Source organism: Spea bombifrons, chromosome 10 (genome assembly GCF_027358695.1).
Source record: "Spea bombifrons isolate aSpeBom1 chromosome 10, aSpeBom1.2.pri, whole genome shotgun sequence".
Lineage (NCBI taxonomy): Eukaryota > Metazoa > Chordata > Amphibia > Anura > Pelobatidae > Spea > Spea bombifrons.
In genome coordinates, this window is record NC_071096.1 from 30,921,310 (window position 1) to 30,933,000 (window position 11,691).

The window sequence follows — 11,691 nt, forward strand, 5'->3', positions numbered from 1 at the left end:
GATCCCAAAGTCCGGATTGCCACATGACATTAACATGTAACAAAGTATTTGACACAGAAAGGTATCCAAGGACAGTGTGCTCTGATCTTCAGTTCTAAAAAAAAAAAACAATATTGTCGTGTTCTTATACGACGGCGTTACGCTGAAAGACAGAGCTAAAGTCTCAGCATGTCTTAATTGTACACTACAGAATAACATATGATTAAGAGACATCTCATCAAATTGCTGGGTGTTTTTCTAGAAATGTAGACTACGGTAGCTAGAATTGTCTGTTTCAGATCTTTTTGTGAACATTACCAAAACATATCATAGTCAACTAAAAGCAATCAATTATATAAATGATTTTAATCATGTGTATCAATGAGGAATCCCCAAGCCCTAACGAAACTGGATAATCATTACACGATTCTTATAATCCTCGCGTAGAGATTTTCTTTAATTATTGTGCTGTACAAGTTGAATTAGTAATTTTCTTTCATGTGGCATAAATACATGCATTTAATTAATAAGCAGAACATTTGACTAGAGGATGTCGTTGTGGTCCTCACATATTTAAATAGCACAGTGATAATAAGGGACCACTTTCAAGGCCTGATTGGATTTAAAAAAAATACTTGGGTTAGAATTGGCAGAAAGCTGGGTTTATTTCACTTTATCCTAATAAAGCCCTTTATCTGCAGACCTGGAGGCCGCCATTGTTGTCAGTCATGTGATATTTTGGGTGACCTTCTGTGCTCAGTCACTACATTGAGCTGATGCTTTATGGCAATGCTAATGAAGTCCTCCATAGACTTTCCTTAATCAGAGAGTCTGACTAGGTGATTAAAAGAAACTCATTTTATTGTTTACCAAAGGAAGTGTGATAAGGAGTCGAGGTGTTTGTCTTAGATTGGGGCTCAGATAACAGAGCGAGGATTTATACAAATTGCTACATGTGTCATGTGTCAATCTGGACTTTGGGATCTGGAAATAATAGGAAATCAGCTGATACACAGCTGCCTGAAAACATTCTGGAAAAACTAGAACTATTAAAGAAATATTTTTGAAAACATATTTTTAACCTGATTTAGAGAAAATGTACTTAAGCGACCCCCCCCACATCTACTTTTTTTAAATCTACTTTTACTACTTGCAAGTAGTAAATGAATGTGGAAATATTATACATACTCTATATGTATAATATATTTATTTATATTTCTAAAGTTGACATATTCAGCAGTGCAGTAAAATGAAGCTCTGACACATAAGAACTTTAAACATTTGTATGCCATTTTAGGAAACAAATCTGATATACTCCCAATAAAATCCTCCTCTGTGATGATTTTCATGCTTAGAGTTATTTTTTAATAATATTACCTACTTTCATACTGTCCTCATGAAGAGTCCCCATCAATCCTCACCAGAATCTAGAAGTGAGAGATTTTACTTTCAAGATGATCAAGGTCTGACCCAACAGCCATGCTTTACAAGCTGGTGGAAGTGATGTCTAAACCAACGTGAGCTTTTCATTATAGGGGGGGTCTGAGTTCTTAATAATTTCTTAATATTAAGGACATGAATTTTAACTAGATCATAGAAGAAACATTTAGGATGGGGAATGTTAATTCAGAAGAAATATAATGTTGGAATAGAGAAGAATATGTTTTATAATATAATATTTTTTATAATATTTATAATTTGAATATATTTTGTTTTTATTTTAGAAAAAATTAAAATATATTTTTTGGATTATTATGGCTATTGATCAATGGAATCAGTACTGTAACCAAGTAACAAACCTATCACTTTCACTGCGTTCCTCCTGATCTTAAGGCTTTTGCTACAATGTCTATTATGTATTCCTGACAATTCTCTTTGGACTTGTTACAAATATAGAACAAAGTTTAAGATACGTTTTGGGGAATTGAACTAATGATGGTAAAAAAAAAATATATATACATTATAGAAAAATGTTTCTTTTCAGCCAACACAACTACTTTAGCCATTTTGGTGACTCAAGTATATCCACAGTGCACTTAGCACTGATAAATAGTTCCTTAAGGGAAGATAGATCTAAATTGACCAAATATTTAACTTAAGTCTCGGCCAACATGCGTTTTGTGTATAGAAGCAAATCAGGATACTTTGTAGAGGCTACATTAAGTTTATACCCCCCCCCCAAAAAAAAACAAGAAAAATAAAAGCCTAGAAGATTCTTGATGAACCATTCTGAAACATTTTGAACTATACATTTTACACAGCAATACTATAACTAATCCTGCTGTATAATGACATAGAAGCAACTGGCTAAGCAAAGATACATGTGCATGGTCTGAGCTGTGATAGCTGACCTGTTCCTTTGGGGACGACAACCTCTTCTGGCCGACAGCATGCATGCAGTAATATCAGCACCTCAATACTTTAATGATACCTCCTCTCCGTGGAGTAAAATACAGCAGAAGCTTCCCGACAATCCACCTTTTAGTGCATATAATAATCAGAATGTTCTCACCACCTAACAATATGTACTGAAGCCCTGAAATGGGGTATACTGACTCAAATCTATAGCTTGGGGTCAGCAACAGCGTTATATGAATGAAGAATACTGAACAATATCTTCTTCCCTTTGTACATATTATCAATGTGTGTTCTCTTTTTTTATTGAAGATAGAGGTTCCCAGATCAATTTGAGAGATCCTGAGAATTGACGTGCTTCCAAACAGTACAGTTTGGACTCGCGTTGCCAAATACCCATGCATCTGGTGCAGAAACATGGGAGATGAAGCATGAGAACTGATCTTCTAAATCTAGTTGCTGCCCAAAAAATGACCTATAAGGGAACATGGATTTGATCCACACGACCCACATGCTCCAGAGATACGTGCTTGTAAAGGTTCTGTATCTTTCCAGGCGTTGGTGGTAACGCTGGCTTTGCCTGTACAAACAATTTAACCGTTTCATTCCTACATGATTACATTTTCCTGCTTTTCATTCCAGTTGAAAAAAAAACAGCCTCCATTTCTCTTAATTATATGGAAATATATATAAATATTTATGTATATGTATATATATGTATATATATGTGTATATATATATATATATACATATACATATATATATATATATATATATATATACATGTATTGTCATCAAGTTGATAAGGATGGCTAGTAATATTGTTATACCATGATGATGTTAGCATCGCTAGCAACTGGTTTTAGAAGAACTGATATATTCACTGATCTGGGTTTCCATCTGCAACTTATACGGAGTATTTCCAGAACGCACATTATTTGTGTCCACTATAACTAGTCCTAAACATAATAAAATGAGATTTTAACTTCTTTTTCTACACTAGAATTAACCTCTTGCTTTCCAAACATTATTTTGACGTTTAATTCCCTAAGCATTATACGCCGTGCTTTTCCCTCCCCTTACACTTTGAGAAAGTTAGAATTATAGCATTAAAATGAGACATAGCAAAAGGACACTTGATGTTGGAAATATGTTGGCCTTTAACAAACAAGCACTACGCACACACGCACATTACACACGCACACACATCAAAAGTGTGGGGTCACTGAGAAGTGTTCTAGCAAACGTGGATCACTTTGCAAGGAAATGGATCAGAAATCCAGCACAGACGGGGTTATGTTTAATGGAATCTCTTAATAGGGGTACAGAGGCCCTTTATCACTCCCATCACTCCTGTGTTCCAATGGCCCTTTATCGCTCCCATTGTGTTCACTGATCCAAGTTTAAGTCTAAAATGCTAATTGATCGTTAGAAAACCCTTTTGCAATTATGTTACAGTCAGAAATGTCCTTGTTTTTCATGAAACGATCTAAGTGACTGCAAACTTTTGAATGGTAGTGTGTGTGTGTGTGTGTGTGTGTGTGTATATATATATATATATATATATATATATATATATATATATATATATATATATATATATATGTAGGTGTGTGTTTCAGGTTTAGATGTCTATCAGCACATGTTAAACAAGTTTTTGTATATGTTTTAGAACACTGCTTAAGGAGCCTCACAATTAAATATTGTTTTATATAGTTAATAAAGGTGTAGTGATGTTTGGACATGCAGTCTTTTTATTAATAATAAAAAAAGAAGTATGAACTTGTTTGAAATAACATCGGCATAATCATGATTAATTAGCATGCCCTTGGATAACCCTGGATGTCTTTCTTTGGGCCAAACATTGAGAAAGAAAATGTACCGGTAACCTGTTACATTGTGTGATATTTTCCATAATATTGCTTATGATGTCACTTAGTAATTTGGAAGGAGTTTTATGATTGAGTTTTTCGTCTTACAGTTGAGTGGATCTCACATGTAATTTATTTCCGGTCTAAACTAAAAAGCCATAACGGTTACCTGCCCAAAATGAAAACAGTAAATAAGTGAAGACTGTAACATTTCTGACAGCGAGATAGCATCATGGGGAAATGGCCAAACGCTCAAAAGGTAATATATCTCTCTCCTTGGGTATTGCTGGCGCGTTTTTCACGCAAATGTTCTAAACTTTTAAATTCTTGAAGTTACAGAGGTCTCAGACCTGCCGTTACCGATCATTGGTCACGTCTCGGATGATATATAGTCAGTGACTTGTTTCATATATGAAGTTTGCAGTAAGAGTATGTGTTTGATTGCTAGAATGAAGCATTTTGGTGTTTTTTTTAGGTGATATTCCAGAATAGATGTTTTTTAGAACGCTGGATCTTTCCGAACTGAATGCCAGCTTTGGCATTTGCATTCAGTTTCAATCAGTTTTGACTACAGAGGTGCACAATGGTGTCAATTCTCCGGCATTCAAGGGGTGCCAATGTTTCTACCGCTCACGTCTAATCATCCCCACTGTGGTCTCCATCTCATGAAATAATGAAATAAGCCCTATTCTCTCACTGACACGGTTTATAGATGTTAGAAAGGCAATGTACTAACCAGCTACTGACACACAAAGGTTTGGCATGGAAACATAAATTCGGACGCCCGCCTGGTCCTGACCTTAATCGGTCGTTGGTCTTGGTCAGGAGCCATATGCCTATCCCACACATGTTTATATTCCCCCACTGTATTAACCTCTACCAATTCTGCTGGAAGGCTGGTCCACTTATCAACCACCCTCTCAGTAAAGTAAAACTTCCTTACGTTTACAGCAATGTTAACTGTTTCCATTGCCGTTCTGCTTTTTCTGATGCCTGGCGAATGTTTGCCGGAATGCATGAAGTGATCATATGGTAAAAAAACACGATAGCGAGGTCCCTTTTAGAATGTTTTTTTTCCATGCAGGTATCCGCTTTTATTTTGTTAGAGAAAATAACAGAGATTTCTCGGGTAATATAATCAACGCCCTCTCCGTTTTGTAAATCTAAAACACAGTAAATACAAAAAAATGGAAATCACAAAGATTGAGCTAAATGACACGTCCCTCGGTGGAGCCGGAAGAAAACAGCTTAATAAATAAGATTTATAGGTCCCAAAATATATCATTAGGTACAAATTGTATCCTCTTGTGGCGCATAACTTCTCTCTAATCATCAGTATCTGCATATTAACTCTTTGCTAACCTTTTGTCCAGAATAAGGTTATTCTGTATGAGATATCATTCCACCTGAGCCACAACAGGTTCCAAACTAAACACTCAGACTTTATGTGGATAAATACTTGGAATAGCCGCACCTTCCCCAAAATGCGGAGTAAGAATAGATCGGATGTGTGAAGTATTGCTTTGGAAACCTGTTGGAACACAAAGCGTTTTCAAGCATTCATTTGGGGAAAGACGATGTGGCTTTTGGCTTCGAATAAAATAATCAGATCCTCACCGCCTTCTCGCAGACCTGTTTTGCCCTCCACTGGCACATTACTAACACCAATAACTTAACCCGTTGGCTGACGCAGACGCCTGGGGGTAGATGGTGGATATCTTGACCGCCAAAGGGCAACATTAATACCCGGTCCGATTGGGTATAAGAAGAAGGAACGCAAGGTGTGCAGCGTCTTTAAGGCACCATTATCGGATGTCAAGACACCGAGAGCTTTACTAAATGGAAATGTCATGTGGAGCCCCCTCCTTATTTTAAGTCATGTTATTGACTGCCAGGAGGGATAACGTGAATAAGTTTTAGATGAGTCTTTATTCCCTGCTGTTGGTGGGGGGGGGGTATCAGGGACAACTTCTCTTCTATGGCAAAACCTGAGTGCTGTATCTTTTGCTGCAATCAGATCTCATCAGAGTCATCAAAATCCTCTCCGAAGTGTCTTGCAGTAGATATAAATCTTACAGGTCTTTTCTAGCAAAAGTAGAATCTTAAAGACCTCCCCCCCCAAATAAAACAACCCCCCAATAGCACCCCGATCCCTCTCCACTATGTGCAAGTCTCTCCGGCAATTTACATTTTTGAGTGATATATATATTCTCAGCACGAAAACTGCAATCCATTACCGTGTATGAATGCAGCCTGACAGCTAGTTCAGAAAAAAAGAGAGAGAGCGAGAGAGGAAAATTTATTAGCTTATAGAAGAAAATGGATGGTCGCAGAATACACACCTTTACCACCCCACCAAACTCTCACATTCTCATCCCCTAAAACAACGTGAAATCCCCAGAAATCCCAGCTTATTGACACTTGCTGCAGGGAGAGCGGACCCAGGAGGGATAACTCTTTGTGAAGAAGCAGGGGGGGATGCTTTAAGAACCCCACAAAGTAGCCCTTTAAACAGATGAGCAAGCGTTAAGGATCGCAGGCACTTACTGTGTTAGAGATTAGCCAGAGGTCTTCATCGGCAGCCCAACAGCAAAGAAGTGAATGAGACGGACGGACCTCATACAGATGATGTTACTCAGAAAAAGAATCCCTTGTGTATGAGAGGGAGCACTCACTTCAGTGTGCTCTACATGCTGATGGAGAGATGCTGATACTCAGAAGCGGTGGTCCTGATGCAGGGATGCAGCGTTCATCACCCCCTCCCCTCACACACACTCTCTGTATATATCAAGCAGGCTGATGGATCTCCAGAAAACCAAGAAAGGGGGAAAAAAGGAGGTATTCCCGGTAAATCCTGCAGTTCTATCAGTGTGCTGCTCCAATGTGTCTAGCTGCTAAAGGAGGATAGAAAAAAAAAACAGTGCAGGGAGATGTAAAAGTGGAGGAAAGAGCCTCCCCTGGCAGATCTTATTGGGTTGCTGGTCCAGGAGGCTGGTCTGTGATTTGGAAATTCATGGAATCATTTTTTTCCCCTATCATTATTATTTCAAGTGAAGTCTTCAACTTTAGGTGTGGGGAATGATTTCATCATTTTTCTTTTGATCATCGTTGTAGCTGATTAACCCATTAGCTGCCGGAGCTGAGCAATTGCTATCGAATGAATATTTTTACCTATAACATTCAGTTTATCGTATGATTTTTTTTATATTATATATATATATACACACACAGTTAGTCTTGCAGTTTATATAGGTAGCTCACAGTTCTCTGCTGTTATTATCTATAATTCATACAGGGCTGATAAAATGAACAGGGTTGATGCCAATCAGATGCTGCAATTGATTCAGTGATCTCAGCTGCTGCATAACCTCTTGGGATGCCCCAAAGGCAAATTGCGGTCTTCATTCAGGAACATGTGACGAGAGATGAGACGTTATAATATTAAAAAAGAACACCGCTCTTCCCAGGAGGTTCTGCAGCAGCATTTTTCCTTTGTCAATTAAACTGATTATTGATTGAAATATGATTAAAATCCAGCATGCTTTGGTGGTGTCAGTTCTGACACCTGTTTTACAATAGAAGAAGAGCCTGATTCCCAAATGGATTTTCTAAAATTGACCCATTCTTTTATTATTTATTATTATCTTTCAATTTGTGCAGCACCATCATATTCCGCAGCGCTGCACAATGCCTTCACTCTTAATTGGAAATAATCAGGAAATAAGCAACGCTGTAAAATGATAATACATTTGCATCATCAGTGTAAATACAGTGGCTTTAACTTTCAGCAGCACTAAAATCATTCTGCTCCTATGACATCATCACACTGACGATGACACGTAGGCACCAGTGCTCATATCTGCCAGCCAAATAAATCACTTTTGACACTATATGTCTATATGTTCTGTATTTCTGTATTATTTAGAAGTATATATATATATATATATATAATCTGTAGGTAGTACCTCTCCCTTTTATAATAAAAGTTGCTACATTTATCTTGATTTTGTGCCCTGAGAACTAAAGTTTTTTTGTTGCTTGATGCATGTGACTTAACTGAGTGGAAATACATTTTTTTCCATGCTATCTGCTCAAGCCATAAAAGGCACATGCTTACTGTTTAATGTCTTAGTACAGGTCCTTCCAAGCTCCCTTTTACCTTTACTGAGAGGGTGGTAAGTAAGTGGCCTCCCAGCAGAGGTGGTAGAGGATAATACAGTGAGGGGATGTCAACATGCATGGGACAGGCATACGGCTCCTGAATCCTGAAAGACGAGACCAACGACTGATTAAGGTCTGAGTCGTTACAGCAGGAAAAACAAGAAGACTAGACGGGGCGAATGGGTCTGATCTGCCGGCAAATTCTGTTTCCTTCTAGCCGCACTGGAGGAACAGAAGACTGGAGGTCTTTTAGCCATCTTGTTTCTAGCAGTCCCATCTACGCTTAAACCGGACTAAGCCAGGCTTTGGCTTAAAGATTTGCTTAATATGAAATAATGGTTCGCGTGGCATTATTGTCATCCTTCAGTCCTACCATGTTTGTCTACGAGACCTTAAGGTTGGGTGTGGGGGGTCTGATTTAGAGAGCGATAAAGATGTTTAGGTTAATTCTCTTTCTTGTTGTTCTCTTGTTCTTTAAAGTAACCTGGAACTGTATGGCGTGTCCATCTCTAGAGATTTCCAAACACAGGGATGCTTTTGGAATACTATGTGGGGCAGGAGCGGGAGTCCCCGATATAGGCTAAAAATGACAAAAGCAATTAATCACCATTCTCAGCTTCTAATGTATAATGGCTGTATCAACATAAACCGGATCAAATACTTGTATCCACAGCTTCCCCTATCAGCATTTCAACTACCCTGGGAGTCATAGAATGTTTTTACCATTCTGCTTCTAATGCAGTGTTGGATACAATTAGTTATATTGCTGAAACCATCAGTGTAGCCAACTTCATAGAGATTGTGTGCTCTCTAGAGCGATGACCTCACTCCGTAACAGCATCAGCGTAGGGCTTGACAACAGAAAAATAACTTATTGGTAACTAGGTCTGCTTGATCTTGTATGAGCTAATATATCAGCCTATTTTACCAGATCTGCAGGAAGGCAATTCTGTGCATCCACCTTCATTTCTAAAACACATATTAAAATCAAAACAATATTAGTAAAAAACAAACATACACAATTTAACCAATTCCATTCTGAGATCATTGTACTACCTGCACACCCGATATCTGAAAATAAAATATTTTACCCCCTTCTTTCTTTTGTTAACACAAATGTGGAATATTCCACATTATTCTACATCATTTTCTTATTTCAACACATTAAGTGGTTAAGTATATTATTCTTGTTGTCCTTAATGCAGTCTTGTTGAAATGGATTTTTTTTTGTTTTTTATTTTTTTTTAATGCCTAAAACTGACATTTTTCAATATATCCTTCTAAAACATATACATATAATACTTATTGCACCAAAAATACTCTAAATTGTAGATTTAAACTTATCTACTCTGGTGTAATGCTAATATTTTCATTAAAAAAAATAATAGGAATTTGATAACACTACAGGTGCCAAAATTGCCATCTACAGACTGGACGGATCGGCTCGATACCTGCTGCTTTATTTAGGCATTCAAAGGCACGTAGGGAATGTACTGCTGAAACAGGACACATTGGTTCGGATACAGCCAGTGCACGAATATGTTACATGACAGATTATGTTAGCCACTTAACTGACCTTACTTCGCTCTGCCAAGAAAAGCCCAGCTTAAGATTCACTAGGGGGAGCTCAAGGTTATTCACTCCGAAGACAGAAGCCGAGAGAACCCCATCTGTCAAAATTATATATATATATATATATATATATATATATACACACACACACACACACAGGTCACATCTTTACTTTAGCAGACAAATAAATACATAGCACACAGAGTGTGTTACTATTAAAACTCTTAATACAGATATATATATATATATATATATATATATATATATATATATATATAATAGGAAATTAAGTGATGGGCTTCAGTGTTTATACAGATGTATGGAAAATAGTCCTCAATAATACATTTTTGATCAGTGGAATATGATAGTTAGGTAAAAAATTAGTATTATGTCTTATGATTAGTTGAGATATTTTAAAGCATTCCCTGATCAGCAATTCCTGTTTATAGGAAATACACTATATATATTTCATAGTTTGTTCCTGTTTATAATGGTTCAGTACTTAAGGTTTGAGCAATGCCATGTATATCTTGGGTACGTGTGCATTTTTCTTAATTGGAATACATGGATTATTAGACCCTCTCCCATCTAAGATACCCAGAAAACTAACAGTGCCACTTCATACCTGGGCACTGTCCAGACCTGTTCTGGAGTCTCCAGGTGAAGCCCTGCTTCCTCTGGTCAGTTTCTCTTTACTCTGGGAAGGGGGAGGAGTGTGTGACCCTGCCCACTCCCCACCTATGTTCTGCCTTCTCTCCACCCAGGTCCCTCCCACATGATGCTGTCCAGGCCTCCCCTGACTCTGCACACAACTAGCTGTGCCTATAGGCATAGCCTCGTCTCTGGGTAGCCTACCCTGAGAAGTTCCCAGGTATGATTGCCTGTATGGTGGGTCTGGCAATTTCTGAAACCACTACAGGTCGATTCCCCCCAATCAAAGGAAACCAAACTCACTTCAATCACTGTCGAAAAACTACACAATCCTCTGTCGCTTTATAAATTAAATGTAATTATATTAATATGGTTTTACACGTGGACCACAGAGATTGATGCAAAGTTAATTGGCAGCATCTATGATCGACCAACTCATCGGCATTTCTGCGAATAGTGAATATATTGAGTGCTTCAATGTATCAGTGTCCGCATTTCAACACGTTCCTCTGAGTTTCACCTAAGGTACAAAAAAGGAAAGACATTGTGCAGTTCTGATTATGCTCTGGAATCGATTGTCCTTTGAACCTACTTGATAAAACTATTAAATTGACTTTCTTGGTCACAGGAACAGGACAGGTAATGTATGTTCTTTACCTGGCTGAAAACGCACACTGTGCATTAACAATAATCCATTAATTTACCTAGTTACCCTTTTCTTTGAAAATATATCATGAGCAAATTAAATATATCTACATTAGCCTAAGAGAAAAGTGTTTTTTTGAAAAGTAAAAGTATATATATATATATATATAAATAAACTATAATAATATATAAATAATCAAATGGTAATAAAGCCAGCACTCATGGTCTTCAATAGTACTTAGCTTTTATTGCAAGATGGTAAAATATTGATGTTTCAGTCCAACTTGTTTTATATATATATATATATATATATATATATATATACATATACATATATATATATATAAATATATATAATATCGCTCACACACACAAGTTTGGGGTCGCTTAGCTGTTTTCATGGAAAACAAGGACATTTCTGGCTTTAACATCATTGCAAAAGGGTTTTCTAACGATC

The 11,691-nt window shown here is 37.3% G+C and overlaps 1 protein-coding gene across 1 annotated transcript in view; it reads right to left on the minus strand.

Annotated features, from left to right (window-relative positions):
- Nucleotides 1–7,056, minus strand: part of CDH8 (cadherin 8) — a 136,631-nt gene extending 129,575 nt beyond the window's left edge. Inside the window, exon 1 of the mRNA XM_053449633.1 lies at nucleotides 6,753–7,056. The gene's annotated coding sequence lies outside the window, so the exon portion shown is untranslated. The remainder of the gene's footprint in view (nucleotides 1–6,752) is intronic.
- Nucleotides 7,057–11,691: the final 4,635 nt, after the last annotated feature.